This window comes from Heptranchias perlo, chromosome 12, assembly GCF_035084215.1.
Source record: "Heptranchias perlo isolate sHepPer1 chromosome 12, sHepPer1.hap1, whole genome shotgun sequence".
Taxonomy (NCBI): Eukaryota; Metazoa; Chordata; class Chondrichthyes; order Hexanchiformes; family Hexanchidae; genus Heptranchias; species Heptranchias perlo.
In genome coordinates, this window is record NC_090336.1 from 38,239,397 (window position 1) to 38,254,712 (window position 15,316).

Genomic DNA, 15,316 nt, shown 5'->3' on the forward strand with positions numbered 1-15,316 from the left:
TCCTGCACTTTCAATGCCATTCCTCATCCTTCAGAGTCATTTTTCTTTTCCCCTATTTCTCTCGAATCCAACATAGCTCCATTAACCATAACTGTACCATACCCTGTAGTAGACTTATGGCGAGTGGAGCAGACTGCTGTCGGACATGTCTTCAGCTAGACAATACAGTCAACATCCCAAACAGTGATTATCTCTTGAAGTAGTTGCAGAGCTTTAACATCTGTAGCAGCACATCAATTCCCTCCTTCTAACGGGACCAGGCACTAGGTATGCCTGCAAAATGCAAATTACCTGATCCCAGAAATACAGGCAGGTGTAGTTCCGTTCTGCAGTTCTGCCTGACTTACACTTGGGTGTGGGGGAGGGAGGAAAATCAACCCTTGGAGTCCAACAAGGGGATACAGAACTCATGATTATCAATAGAATAGAGTATTATTAGAACATGGAATGCTTTATCACAAGTAGCTACAGAGGCAGGGACTATAGCATAATTCAATAGGGAATTAGATAAGCATTTGGAAAGGAAGAATATGAAAGGGTACAGGGAAAAGGGATTAGAGTAGTTAGCTTCAGTTAAAGAGCCGGCACTGGCATAGGCATTTGCTTTATTAGCCTCATTCTATCATTTCTATGATTTTAATGAAGGCTACTTAATTCACTTGCATGGCTAAAGGGGCATGTGTTAGCAGCAGTTAAACCCACTTCAGTTGAGTTGGTGTAGTACATCAACTAATAACCAGTATTTCTGTGGCAATGAAATATGGCTTTGTTTTGATTCAATAGGGAAAATATGACCTTGAGGTAATTGCACCATAAGTTACATTACTGCCAAAATAACTCTGCTAACCTATGCTTTCGTGTGTAAAAGTATTGCATCATGGAGCACAGTTTTAAACCTGTGATTTCTCACATGGCAAGTTCTTGATCGTGACCAGGATACTGGGGGAGGAGATAAGTAGAAACTGAAAATTCTCCCACAGAAGGAAGATGAATCAAAGGGACACAGATAGCAGATACCTCATGCACTTACCAGTGGCTAGGTACAGACCTCCTAAAGACCCAGGGGAGAGGGTCAAAGATACTTCTGAAATGGGCATGTGACGTTCCTAATATCCCATTCCAAAAAGAAAGAAATTGAGTAAATCTTGCCCCAACCTCCATTGTTTTGTTTTCTGACATTTTCTTCACACTTACACATTTGCTTTACTTCCAGAAAGATAACAGCTGGGTAAACTTTAAATGCTCCAACATCATCTTGTCACTAACAATATCTGATTTGACAGGAGAACCTTTGATAACAAAATATTTTTCTGCCGCAGATTAAAACTGAAAAACAATGTAAAAAAAACTTTGAGTAAGGCTGTATATACATGCATGTGTTTAACTGGGTGAATGTTTTTTTTTGTATATTTTTATACAGAGAAAAGGATACACACATAGATATTTTGTGAAATACAGTTTTATCACACAGAGGAATATAGTGGTATTTCAGGGTTGTCACTACAGTTGAGCAATGATTTCAATGCTTGTTTCTTTTTAAATGAACATTGTGGCTTCAGAGAGATTTGAAACAATGCCAGGTCTCTGTCACCCACTATTGATCTATCTAATTAGAACAGACACATACTGGCGATTTTCCAATAATGTATCGGAGGGATTTTGCAAGCAGGGCCTTTAAAGTCATGGTTGCCTTTTGATGGGGATTGATTAGTCATGTCAGGCTCGTAATGTCAAATCAATCAATCACTGATTTCTGTGCAAATAGGGTAATTTGTAGAGTTAAGGGTTGCGAGTCTTAAGGAATCTTGGGCAAGTGTGCCTGTTTGGGATGGTGAAGATGGCAGCAAGATTGTAATAATTATAATAATTCAGTTTTCAGAGGGCTTGAAAAGTCTGATAAACAAAGGTGCTAGCATTTAATTTTTAAGTTCCGTAAACAAAGGTAAAATTACAAAGATGATATACAATTAAAGAAAGACTTGCATTAATATCGCACTTTCAACGACCTCAGGCCGTCCCAAAGCGCTTTTCAGCCAATGAAATATTTTTGAAGTGTAGTCACTGTTGTAATGTAGAAAACATGGCAGCCAATTTGCGCTCAGTAAGCTCCCACAAACAGCAATTTGATAATGACCAGATAATCCTTTTTAGTGATGTTGGTTGAGGGATAAACATTGGTCAAGACACCAGTGAGAACACCCCTGCTCTTCTTCGAAATGGTGCCATGGGATCTTTTCCATCCACCTGAGAGGGCCTCAGTTTAACATGTCATCCGAAAGACAGCACCTCCAACAATACGGCGCTCCCTCAGTACTGCACTGTAGTGTCAGCCTAGATTTTGTGCTCAAGTCTCTGGAGTGGAACTTGAACCGACAACCTTCTGACTCAGAAGCAAGAGTGCAACAACTGAGCCACAGCTGATATGGCAGTTATGGAGTGATCGCATAATACATTATAATAACAAAAGTATTACTGCAGTAATGGGATGTCAATGTACATTTTGTATCTTTTACTCATGGTTAACAACTTGTACATCAGTGCAATATATACCAGTGACTCAGTGAATGAAGACACAAGCCCTCAATTTTTTTTTTAGTATGGTCTATGTCCTCTCTCCCTCCTCACTCAAATATCCCCTATTGTCCCTTTACAACTCTTGGAGAAGCATTCACCCAGTCAGATAAACACCAACAACGACAACAACAACTTGCATTTATATAGCACCTTTAACATAGTAAAATGTCCAAAGGCGCTTCACAGGAGCGTTATCAAACAAAATTTAAGGAAGAAATATAAATACATATCGGCCAAATGCTCGTGTTACCACAGGCCAGACATGCTCCTTTCCACTTTCAAAACTGGTTGATTATATTATAGTCTAAAAATACTATAAAGAGGACATTTTAAAAATAAAAATGATCAGATTTCAGTTCTTTAATTAGATAACAACATATCCTAAGCAGTCTATACTTCAGTAAAAGACTACACAAAGGATGTTATGCAGGTCATTGTAAATTGAGATGTAAGCAGCTGCCTTGTAGGTTTATTAAATATAGACAAACATTTGTCAACAAAACAAACAAAAATATTAAATTACTATGGCCCATGAGGCTTTCTCAACTTCAACTCATACCTGACACACAGTGTATTGTAGATAATCCACAACTCTTGACATCTGCCAACAACAAAGTATTTTCTAAATTAGCACCTCTGATAGTTTAATGCAAAAATAACAGGTTATACTACATTCATACACCACTTACAAGTTTGCCCGGTCTGTTTGCAAGGCAAGGATAACGATAGAAGGTAGTAGTCAATGTTTTTAATCTTTGATCATTGTGGGTCATCCAGGGAGGTGGAAGTCTTGCACAGGTGGACATTAAAGATCCCACAGCAGTATTCAAAGAAAAGCAGGGAGTTCTCCTGGTGCCCTGGCCAACACTCTTCCCTCAGCTAACTCCCACCAACAAACAGATTATCTGGTCATTCAATTATTTGCTGTTTGTGGGACCCTGCTGTGCACAAATTGGCTGTTGCATTTGCCTACATAACAACAGTGACTGCACCAAAAGTGACTACATCAAAAGTAATCCAGTTAGCTATAAGGAAATTTTCTTCTTCTGCTATAGTGATTGAGAAATTATGATCTGCCTCATACAGTCCAAGTGGTTATCAATATTTACACATCTCCCTAACATGGCAGTGAACAGCAAGGGCCAAGTAATCTTTTTCAAGAACATGTTTTATGCCACATTTTATTAAAGAACCATTTGCAATATAACCCAGTACTTTTTGTGCCAAATTTGTCTTACCCACACTGAGGTCTGGATTCGGCAACAGCAATTGGTGGGGAAAAAAGAGAAGCAGCAGTATGGTGGTTTGAGGGAGGCTTGAAAATTGACTGCAAGCTCCTCCAGTAGCTCAGTGAGTTAACCAAGTGAGTAATGAACCATACAGACCAGGAAGATCCAAATGCCCCTTGGTTAAGGAGGGGAAAATCATCCAAGATTTCTGTTCCTGTCATCATCATCCAGTGAATCATGCTGGAAATGTGCTTGTTTGGATGTTGGGTAAAGATAGCCAGCCAGCCCTTACTGTCTGGGCTCATATATTAATAATAATATGGAGGATGACGGATAGGATATGGGGTTGGAGCTCAGATCTGGGTTGAACTGGACAGTAAGGTTGGCATTCCCTGGTTCAACTTGAGCAAGCAGTCAGGGTGAGGGCTTTAATCTTGCCAAGATTAGATTGGACGAACAAACCACAACATAGAACTGGGCGTCATCAGCATACATATGGATGCTATTCCCAGTGTGCTGAATAATGCAAATTATAAGTAAAGAAACATATGAGACCAGAGAATATTTCCCTGAATGAAGTAAAATGTCAAAACCACAGTCCCATTTTTCCAAAATCTTCCAAGCATTAAACTTCAATCATCTGCAGCTCATTGCAAACTGCGCTTGGCTCCCTCCTGCTAGTGGTTATAAGCACAGAAATGTCTTCTTCCTACATAAGTGGCAAGCTTGCCAAAATCTCATCAGTGCATGTAGCTAAACAGATCAGCTCTCTGTGGAAATGATTACCTGTCACATATACGCAAATGATTACCTGAACATGTTCATACAAATTCTGATGAATTGTCCTTTTCCACCTACACAGAATGCTTATATCACACCTTGTAGTAACCATCTTCAGTTCCAAAAATAATTAAAATAAATTTGTACTCGATAAACATAATAATGCACAGGATTAACAATTTTTACCGATCATGGTGCAGTTTGACCCAGAAATGTATTGGTAATGTGTGGTGTACACCATGCTAAAGCTGATATCGATATGCACATTAAAGTTATATAATTGGGAGTCATTTGCATTCTGTACCAAAGGAATGCAGTATAATGCATTCAGTTGACTCGATTAAATCCGTCTTGGCAGCAGCTGCTACCTGGTATGCCATCTAATATTCAAGAAAAATCTTAAACCAAGAGTTGGAAATAAACAGAGACTGAATTTGGTTCCATCTTCAAAACAAAGCCATGCACATTATTTACAAAGTGTTTGTACTGACAGTCTGTTTTAATTTTATTTTCTTTGGTGAATTTTTATGCACAGAAAGTTGAGTGATGTTACTGCTGGGGAATAAAACACTTCTTCCAATTTTTGACACCTTTGCTTAGAGTTTCCACACAGCCCTGAGCCTGAATAGAAGTGATGTGGAGACATGACACTGCTGTGATTTCCGGAGTCAGCCTCATTGGAAAATAAATACTGTGCAGCTGCAGGATTAAAGACCTGCAGCAGCTTAAAGGGGCAGGCATCATCAGAATTGTTTACAGCAACATTCAGAGAGATGCCTAGATTTTTTAGTTGGGTGGACTTGGGATGGAATTGCAACAGCAGCCAATCTGTCTTCTCCCTGCTGTTTTCATGTATGAACAGGCATATTGTTATGATAGGAAAATTATGGTAAATTTGAAAAAAATGTTAAAATATTTTTTTGGATTTATATCAGTAGCACTGAGGCCACCATTAACACTATGCTATGGGAGGCCTGTGTGGCCTGTGTGGCTTGCCATAGCAAAACTCCGCCCCCACTCCAGGAGGACTCCCCAGTGGAGGAGAAAGAGGTCAGCATGCATATTTGTTTGGAGGTTCCAAACGTACTGCATAACTGAGATTCCGAAGGGAAGTTCCTGAAGGGAATGTCAGTGCATTCTGAAGCATTCAGACCACACCCATCACTATCCAGGGTCTGCACCTGAACATGTCGGAGGAATTTGATCACAAACATCATCATGCACGTTGGTGGCAGTTCCACAGGAAGCAACTGTGATGCTTTCATTGTGCGGTGGTCCACAGTGACTGCATTATTTGAAGGAGATTAAATACTACTTGTATGGCAATTAGGAAAACAGGGCTATCCTCCACTTCCAGGGCTGCTTATTCCACTGTGAAACCCCCCAACACCAAGAAGCAACTCATCCTGGACACATTCGTATCTGTTTGCTGTTCCTCAGCTGCCACCTCCACCATCAACAAAAGTATGCCATGCAACTTAGATACAATGAAACAGCGTGAGCAAAAAGGCTGTGTACAATGCTTGAAATGGTATCTCAAAGAGAGTGTGGCAGTTCCCAACTTATGTTTGTGTCTTGCTTGATGGGCCTCAGAAGAAAAGTGAAATAAATGCAGAAAATGCTGGAAAAGCTCCGTAAGTGAGGCAGCATCTGTGGAGAAAGAAACAGAGTTAACATTTCAGGTCGAAGACCTTTCATCAGAACTCAGAAGAAATGTGTACAGAAATGAGGAGCACACTCACCTTCGCCTTGTTCCTGATAGCAGCACACACTTCTTCCTCGTTTGCAGACAGGTACAAAGGAGATGGGTGGCTACATTGACTTAATTGGCGACCTCCCTCCTTGCAGCTACCAACTGTATTTTTACTGGAGGGTGACCTTCAGTCCTAAATAAGAGTACCTTCCTTAGCTCCGCCTGCAGCAGGACCTCCAACTGTTCAGCACCAAGGGTAAAATGTTACCTCCATTGTACCATTGGAAACAATAGGTTAAATTTTCATCCTCACCAGATTGAAAATCGGGTGACTTCTATTACGGGCAGGAAATGCATTCTGTCAGATGACTGCCCAGATGGTGAAGACAGAACTTACCTCAATTAGTTCACTTTTTGCCACAAATTCCCTTTAATGGTGAACTTCAGCCCTTTAATGGTGAATGTCAGCCCTTTAAAGTTGCTTCCTCACCTGATTTTTGCACTTTCCATCCAAATGTGCTATAGGCCAAGCTCTCTGGGTCAGCTTTTTCTATAACTGTAGCTGATCCAAAGTAGTAGAGCTAACATTGCAAAATTTGTCAAGGCCCAACACCCCCCCCCCCACCCCCCACCACCATCACCACCCTGTGGGCACAGGTGTGCAGATCCAATTTTGCTGGAATTGCGAAATCAGGTCTAATTGGTCTTGGAAAGGTTTGGAAGTTGCTTTTATCGGGTGGCGTGAATTGAAGCTTGGTGAGTTACTTACAGAGACAGGTCTGCAGATGATGGCATATTTGTAAATGGAATAGGGGAGATGTAGACATCATTGTTAATGCAGCGGTTGATATGGAAGTGAAGAAAAGGTCTCCTGTATGAGAGTGGCTTAAATGTCCCCTGCAACCAGCAACATGTTGTCTTCCATATCCTCTTCAGGCTGCTGCTGCTCTCCTTGCTTCCTCCTCCAGTGCTTCCACAATGAGGTCTCTTATTGAGGCAGAGTTGTGCAGCAAGAATATGTTGCAGAATGCCCTCAGATCAATCCAGGCACCTGAAGCACACCTTCACCATGTCAATGGTATGTTCAGCATTTACTCTGGTGTATGAAGGGACCTCATTATTGTTCAGCTCATGTCACATTTCATGAGCCATCGTTGCAGAGGATAGCCTTGATCTCCCAGAAGCCAACCCAGAACTTTGATTTCTCGGTCAAAGAGAACTGGCATGACGACTGATTTAAAATGAAGGCATCATGGCAGCTCCTGGAGAAGCGAACATTCACTTATATAACATTGTGTTGCTGGTCACAAGAAAGCTGTACGTTGAGAGAGTGGAATCCTTTCCTGTTACCTGGTGCAATCTAAGACCCCTTGGACCTTTGAGATTTCTGCCACTGTACAATTGCAGTGATCTGTCATGCTGGAGCCGACAGTCCATGGGGAAGGAGACCCAGGAGGTTCGGATACAGTCGAGTACAGTCGGGTAAAGGCTAGGCACATTCCCAGGAGGCAGAAAGGTAGGGCAACTAAAGCCAGAGCTCTCTGGATGACAAAAGAGATAGTGATGGAACAAAAAAAAGGGGCGTATGACAGATGTCAGGTTGATAACACAAGTGAGAACCAGGCAGAATATAGAAAGTTCAGAGGGGAAGTGAAAAAGGAAATAACAGGGGCAAAGAGAGAGTATGAGAATAGACTGGCAGCCAACATAAAAGGAAATCCAAAAGTCCTCTACAGGCATGTAAACGGGTAGTAAGAGGAGAGGTGGGGCTGATCTGGGACCAAAAAGGAGATTTACTCATGGAGGCAGAGGGCATGGCCAAGGTGCTCTATGAGTACTTTGCATCTGTCTTTACCAAGGAGTAAGATGTTGCCCGAGTCTCAGTAGAGGAAGATGTAGTTGAGATACTGGATGGGCTAAAAATTGATAGAGGAGGTACTAGAAAGGCTAGCTGTACTTAAAGTTGATAAGTCACCTGGTCCGGATGGATCCTAGGTTGCTGAGGGAAATAAGGGTGAAAATTGCAGAGGTATTGGCCATAATCTTCCAAACATCCTTAGATACGGGATTGGTGCCAGAGGACTGGAGAATTGCAAATGTTACACCTTTGTTCAAAGAAGGTTGTACGGATAAACCCAGCAACTACAGGCCAATCAGTTTAACCTCGGTGGTGGGGAAACCTTTAGAAATGATAATCCGGGACCGAATTAGCAGTCACTTGGACAAGTGTGGATTGATTAGGGAAAGCCAACATGGATTTGTTAAAGGCAAATCGTGTTTAACTAACCTGATAGAGTTTTTTGATGAGGTAACAGAGGGTCGATGAGGCCAATGCAGTTGATTTAATGTACATGGACTTTCAAAAGGCGTTTGATAAATGCTGCATAATAGGCTTGTCATCAAGATCGAAGCCCATGGAATAAAGGGGGCAGTAGCAGCATGGATACAAAATTGGCTAAATACAGGATGCAGAGAGTAGTGGTGACCGGTTGTTTTTCGGACTAGAGGGTGGTGTACAGTGGTGTTCCCCAAGGGTCGGTACTAGGACCCCGCTTTTCATGATATATATCAATAACTTGGGTGTACAGGGCACAATTTCAAAATTTGCAGATGACACAAAACTTGGAAGGGTAGTAAACAGTGAGGAGGATAGTGATAGACTTCAAGAAAATATAGACAGGCTGGTAGAATGGGTGGACACCTGGCAGATGAAATTTAACGCAGGAAAATGCGAAGTGATACATTTCGGTAGGAAGAGCGAGGAGAGGCAATATAGTCTAGAGGGCACAACTCTAAAAGGGATACCGTCTCTGTTCTCCTTGGAACAGAGAAGGTTGAGAGGAGATTTGATAGAGATATTCAAAATCATGAAGTGTCTAGAAAGAGTTGATAGAGAGAAACTGTTCCCATTGGTGGAAGAGTCAAGAACCAGAGGGCATAGATTTAAGGTGATTGGCAAAAGAACCAAAGGTGACATGAGGAAAAACTTTTTTACACACCGAGTGGTTAGGATCTAGAATGCACTGCCCGAGGGGGTGGTGGAGGCAGATTCAATCATGGCTTTCAAAGGGAACTGGATAAGTACTTGAAAGGAAAAAAATTTGCAGGGCTACGGGGATAGGGCAGGGGAGTGGAACTAACTGGATTGCTCTTGCATACAGCTGGTGCGGACTCGATGGGCCGAATGGCCTCCTTCCATGCTGTAACCTTTCTATGATTCTATGATTCTAAATTGCTTGTTCTAACACAACAATGTATTGATCACTGGCTTTATGCATTGGTGCACAGCTGATCGGCTAAAGTTAGTGACTGCTCCAGTGGCAACATGGAACAACTCCATAGCATAGACATTCAGGATGTTTGTTAGATCACTGTGTAAGAATCTATTAAATAAGCTAAGAATGTATTAAATATTTAATCAGCTATAAACAGGATAAAGAATAAAGATTAGGTGACAGAACCAGGCAGTGGATAAAGTATAATGAAGCAGCAGCATGGAAAACTATTGACCCTTCTAACAGATCAATGTGGTCAGACAACAGGAAAGCTGCAGACCCTCAGGAAACTGCCTGAGTCAGCTATTTTGGCGAACCTTTGTTCTCCTTCAGCGAAAATGGTACCGCTTGCAGAATAACCTTTGCACCGATTCCAGGAAAATTTTGACCACCCTTGCCCAGATAAGAAAAAGAGGAACTGATACTATTATCTAGCCCACCACCTGCAAACAGTACGTGCAAAACTGCATATTCCTCAGGCAGAAGTAGGGTCTATAAAGACTGGCTTTTAACCAGCAGCCCCACAGTCGGAGGAGAAGGAGAGTTAGACATATCCTGGGGATCCATGCTGACTTCAGGCCTAACCCTGTATAACTCTCCGACAGTTACATACTTCCAGGGGATGTAAATGCTGGCTTCAGCCTAACCCCGTACAACTCTCCGAGGAACAACTAGGAACGGGCCATCTGTGCTGGCTGTTTGTTACTGCTCAATGATTGTTATATAAAATGATCAAACGCTATCTGTGAACAATAAAAACCTCAATTCTCTAACCAATATGGTGTCTGTTCGGACTAATTGAAAGGAATCACCGTACCGGCATAAGGGATTCCAACAATGACAAGCCAGCCAGGAGACTGACAAAGAGAGTTGATTTTTTGCCCTTCACAGATAGACTCAGCCGACCTGATTGATCACCATGGCGATTGGGTAGGGAACCCTTGAGACACCACATCGGTTGTGTAGAAAGCCCTTGAGGTTGTCTTGAGGGGAGTGTAGGTTTTATTACATACCAGTAACAAAGGCGGAGAAGTGTGGCCGAAGATCTATGTAAGGTTATGGAACTGTCCAAGGACTTGAGTCCAAAAGACGTGACATGGCTGTTAGCATGTCTGACCTCAGAGGGACTGCCTTATAGTGCCACCCGAGAAAGGATTCAGAAAGAGGGAGAAGATAAGAAGTTTGAGAAATTATGTGTAAGAAATTTAGTGTCGTTTTTGACTAGTCCAGAAGGGGACTTGTGTCAAAAGGTGACAAAATGGATTCAAAATCAAGCAAATGTGGATAAGATTGTGCAGGAGGACAATGAGAACATGGGAACTAGTACTGTATTAGTTAAAACCTGTCAGACTTTGTGTGAGGTGGAGACTAAGATTAAAAAATCTGGAAAAGGAGAAAGGAATTAAAGAGGACAGGAAAGTGGGTGTCTTGTTGTTTCAGCCACAGGAGTTAGGGAGGTTGAGAGAGGAAGTTGAAATTCAGAAGGGTAGGTTGAAAGATGAGGAATAAAGAAGAACAAAAAGATGCAGGGTCCTTCACCACACCAGGCTTGGGTGAGGACACAGACTGTGAGCTTGAGATTTTCAGTTGGTACAGAATGGGGTTCTATGATGGAATCAAGAAGGAGAAAGGGAAAGGGTCACAAGTGTTCTTTTGTTTTCCGTGTACTGTCTCTTTAAAAAGTCTGTTCTCATTGTGAGTGCTTTCTTTTCGCTGTTGTGGGCAATGGCCCTTTTTAATGTTTGTTATGTGTTTCCCTTTTTGTGTAATGTAACAAAGGTTTTGTTTAGCTGTGAATCAGTTATTTCCAGTATTTTTACAGTTTGTAGGAAAGGCACGCCTGAAGAAAGAACAAAACGAAAGACAATGTAATGTAGTGGATTTTAGTAAGCATGTGCTATATTGATAATTTTATCTGTTTGTCTTGTGTTTAATATCTGTTTTGTCTTATGTTTAATTCAAATATTGATGAATTAAAATTGGAGTTATTGACGTTTATTGACCTATTAAATTATGGAAACCAGATTTTTGCTGTGGCCACATAAAATTCAGGTTCTTTTAAGGAAACGGTGAGCGTCTCAAATTCCAGACACAAGATCATCACATAAAAATTGGCATTTTGAATTTCTTAAATGCTTAATGATTTGAAGTAAATGTCGAGTGATTTGAAGTTAAGTTGTGTTGAGTATTGGTGAGCGTGAATTGCTGTGTTAAAATATTGGGACATCTTGAAGTAACTCTTTGTTTAATCATGTTTTACTGAAATGTGATAGCTGTTAGCAAACTGACCCTTTGATCTTGTGATTGATGGTGGTCAAACCAAAATGACCATGAAGAAGAAAAATAATGGTTAAAGGATCTCTGCTATCTCTGTGATAACGATCGGGAGTAGTTACTTGTACTGTAGAATTGTTTCATAGAATATTTAAAGTTAATAGAAGGAAATACTATTGATTTCTGCTGTTTTTAATGGATTTTCAATTACAAAGGATGGATAAAAATTGGCAAATCTTTTGTGCCTTCATGGCTCATGTTTTGAAAATTGGAAGTTAGAGATGTTGAAATTTATTATCCAGAGTTTAACTGTGTTAGGATCTTTGTACAGATCAAATAATATAGAGATGCACAAAGAGGGATGAGAAACTATTCAGTGCAGTAATCAAGCTTACATGACATACAAAGTGGGTTCATTACTACATTAAACGGAATCCAAGGTCTCTCAACAAAGTATTTGGTGTTATATACATAAGATTTTTTTCTTACAGAGCATTGCCCTTCTATTCTGTATAGAGAGCAGGCAGATAAAAAAAATTAAAGACCATGTGATAGTCCCTGGATTATAAGGATGTTTTGCTTTGGAGTTCAAGCATATTCCTTGAAGATGATACCACCTACCATTGATTGCACTAGTCATCAAAATAATAATGACATGAGACTAATCTTAAATAACATTTCACAATGGATTTCCATTCGGTTAGCAACCAAGAGCATGATGCCATTGCAACCAGCAGTTAAATCACAGTTGCTGGAGAACCAGAGGAATTACATCTACATCCGTCAAGCTACATGCGCTAACATGCTTTGAACCTGTTGTGTCAGAATCAAAGTATCTTTATCTGAACTGATTTATGAACAAAAGGCATTTCCTTCTTTCTCACAAACTAATCATTTTGAACCTTAGTGAAGGAGAACAACCTCTATTCCAACCCTAGCTATTTTTAAAATTATATAAAATAAAAATGGAAATTTCCATTTTTGCCACATCGTCCTTGTCATTCTCTAATATATCAGTGCATTTTTAATGTAGCATGCCCAAAACTGCACATAGTGCTCCAAATATGGCATCACCAATGATCTGTACAAGATTATAGTAATTTTTCAATGTTAATTGGCCTTTTGAGATGATCCCAGTAAATTATTAGCCTTGTTGATACTCTCAATGACTGATCAATAATCTAAACCCCCTTGCCTTCCTATTTTGCTAATAGATACCCCTTCATAATGTACACATTTCATATTCTCTCTTCAGTACATGATAGGTTCATTTTTTTTGTATTCCCTAGCAATTTGTAGCACCTTTATACTGGAATAGATCTTTACATCCAAGCACGTCCAAAAATGACAAGATTTTAGGAACAGGTGCCTGCCGTAGCCCAGTGTGAAATGGGTTACTAGTCTACCCGTCTCAATGCTAAGCTTTTGTATGTTATCAGGAAAACAGCATATTTTGCATTGTATTATTGCAAGTTCAATTGTTTAACTTAGAATCATAGAATCATAGAATGGTTACAACACAGAAGGAGGTCATTCAGCCCATAGAGCCCGTGCCAGCTCTTTGTAAGAGCAATCCAGTTAGTCCCACTCCCCTACTCTTTCCCAGTAGCCCTGCAAATTTTTCCCTTCATGTATTTATCCAATTCCTTTTTGAGAGCCATGATTGAATCTGCTTCCACCACCCTTTCAGGCACTGCATTCCAGATCATAACTACTTGCTGCGTAAAAAAGTTTTTCCTCATGTTGCCTTGGTTCTTTTGCCAATCACCTTAAATTTGTGTCCTCTGGTTCTCGACCCTTCTGCCAATGGGAACAGTTTCTCTTTATTTACTTTATCTAAACCAGTCATGATTTTGAACACCTCTATCAAATCTCCTCTTAAATTTCTCTGCTCTAGAGAGAACAACTCCAGCTTCTCCAGTCTATCCACGTAACTGGAGTTCCTCATCCCTGGAACCATTCTTAGATTACTATAGTAACAAACTTTGTCGAGCTTTGTCTTTTAAGATTTGCTCTGTTTTAACTTACCAACTCCAGTTAGCCACGTACAAAAAAAGAAAGCCACAAGGACATCTGACTTAGCAGCTACACAATACACAGATTATTCCTAATTTAAATTTTGGCATCCAGACAAGAATCCATGTTAAATATTTGACTTCCCTAAAATATACAAGAGGTGCCACTCCTGGTTCTCAACATGAAGTTAAAACATACATATGAGAAATCGTCCCATGAATAACACTTCACTATATTGAGCTGCAGCTTAAGGGAACCCAGTATTAGCAAGCCTCAGAACTAAAGAAGCATATTTCTGTGCTTCAGACTAATGAAGTTTCAGCAACTGTTTATGGCCAACATCAAACATTTAAGCTGTAAAATGCAAGTTTTTATACTTTTTTTCTTTACTAGGCAATCTTCTCTCCTCCTTTCCTTTTCTGATGGCAATGACTATTTACTGGGGTACAGTTACACAGATATCATCCTTTGGTACTTTACCTAAGTAGCCATTATTCATACGTGAGCCATGACTATATGCATTAGTGTGCTATTCAACAGGCAAGCCTAATCCGGTTTTAATTCAACATCCAGACAAACTTCCAGTAGGAGTAGCTGGATAACAGTCAAGAGTGGGAACTCACGCCGATTTTCCCCTTCCTAAATCAGGAGTGCTGAAGCCAACTGTAACACTTCTAACTCAGCACAGACCAGGAATCAAACTTGAAATTTCTTGGCTGCATGGCTAAGCTGGATAAATTCTCGGAGCTATAATTAAACCTGTAAGCAACTATTTATGTCCAGTATTGCAGATAACCACAATAACAAAATCCAGAAAACCGCGACAGCAGATTGATGTTGTGATTACGCACACTGACATACACAAACTTGCTAAAGATTTTACTTGCATGTAACTTAATAATGAATCAACAAAAAGAACAACTGTCTTTAGTGTTTTTGCAAAATTGACCCGTTTATTTTCAATGCTGTGTTTTACCTATAATAGGATTTCATATGCTGTGAAAAGTAAACAGGTTAGCAGACCGACATAATGCAATCAGGTTTCAGGTTTGTAGTAAGCAGTTGTCCTAACCTTAGTTTAGATTCATAAATAAGCAATAAAAATAACTAAGTCAAATTTTAAGTTTAGGGATAAAGAAATTCCACTCACTTTACCTGTAAATTAAAATCTACCGGAAAAAGATAATCTTTGTTGACTTGGCAAGACTTTCTGTTCCTGAGAATTAAATGTAGACGGACACAAGTGGAACAAGTGAGGCAATATTCAAATCAGCCAGTGAACGCTTTGGTTAATATTTAAACTCTCCTCCTTCGTTGATAAGGTGCTTATATTCTAGTTTAACAAGAATGCAGAACGAAGACGTTTTGGAGGTTATTTGACACCATTTTCCAGTGAACTGAATCAGGAAGCAAAATGTAAATACACAGACGAAAATACTCGCAATAACAATAGTTGCATTGATTGACTATATGCG

At 40.2% G+C, this 15,316-nt stretch overlaps 1 protein-coding gene across 2 annotated transcripts in view; it reads right to left on the minus strand.

The window, feature by feature from the left end:
* syt19 (synaptotagmin XIX) overlaps nt 1–15,075 on the minus strand; it is a 155,624-nt gene extending 140,549 nt beyond the window's left edge. For both annotated transcript variants that reach the window (XM_067993997.1, XM_067993998.1), the window contains exon 1: nt 14,997–15,075. The gene's annotated coding sequence lies outside the window, so the exon portion shown is untranslated. The remainder of the gene's footprint in view (nt 1–14,996) is intronic.
* Nucleotides 15,076–15,316: the final 241 nt, after the last annotated feature.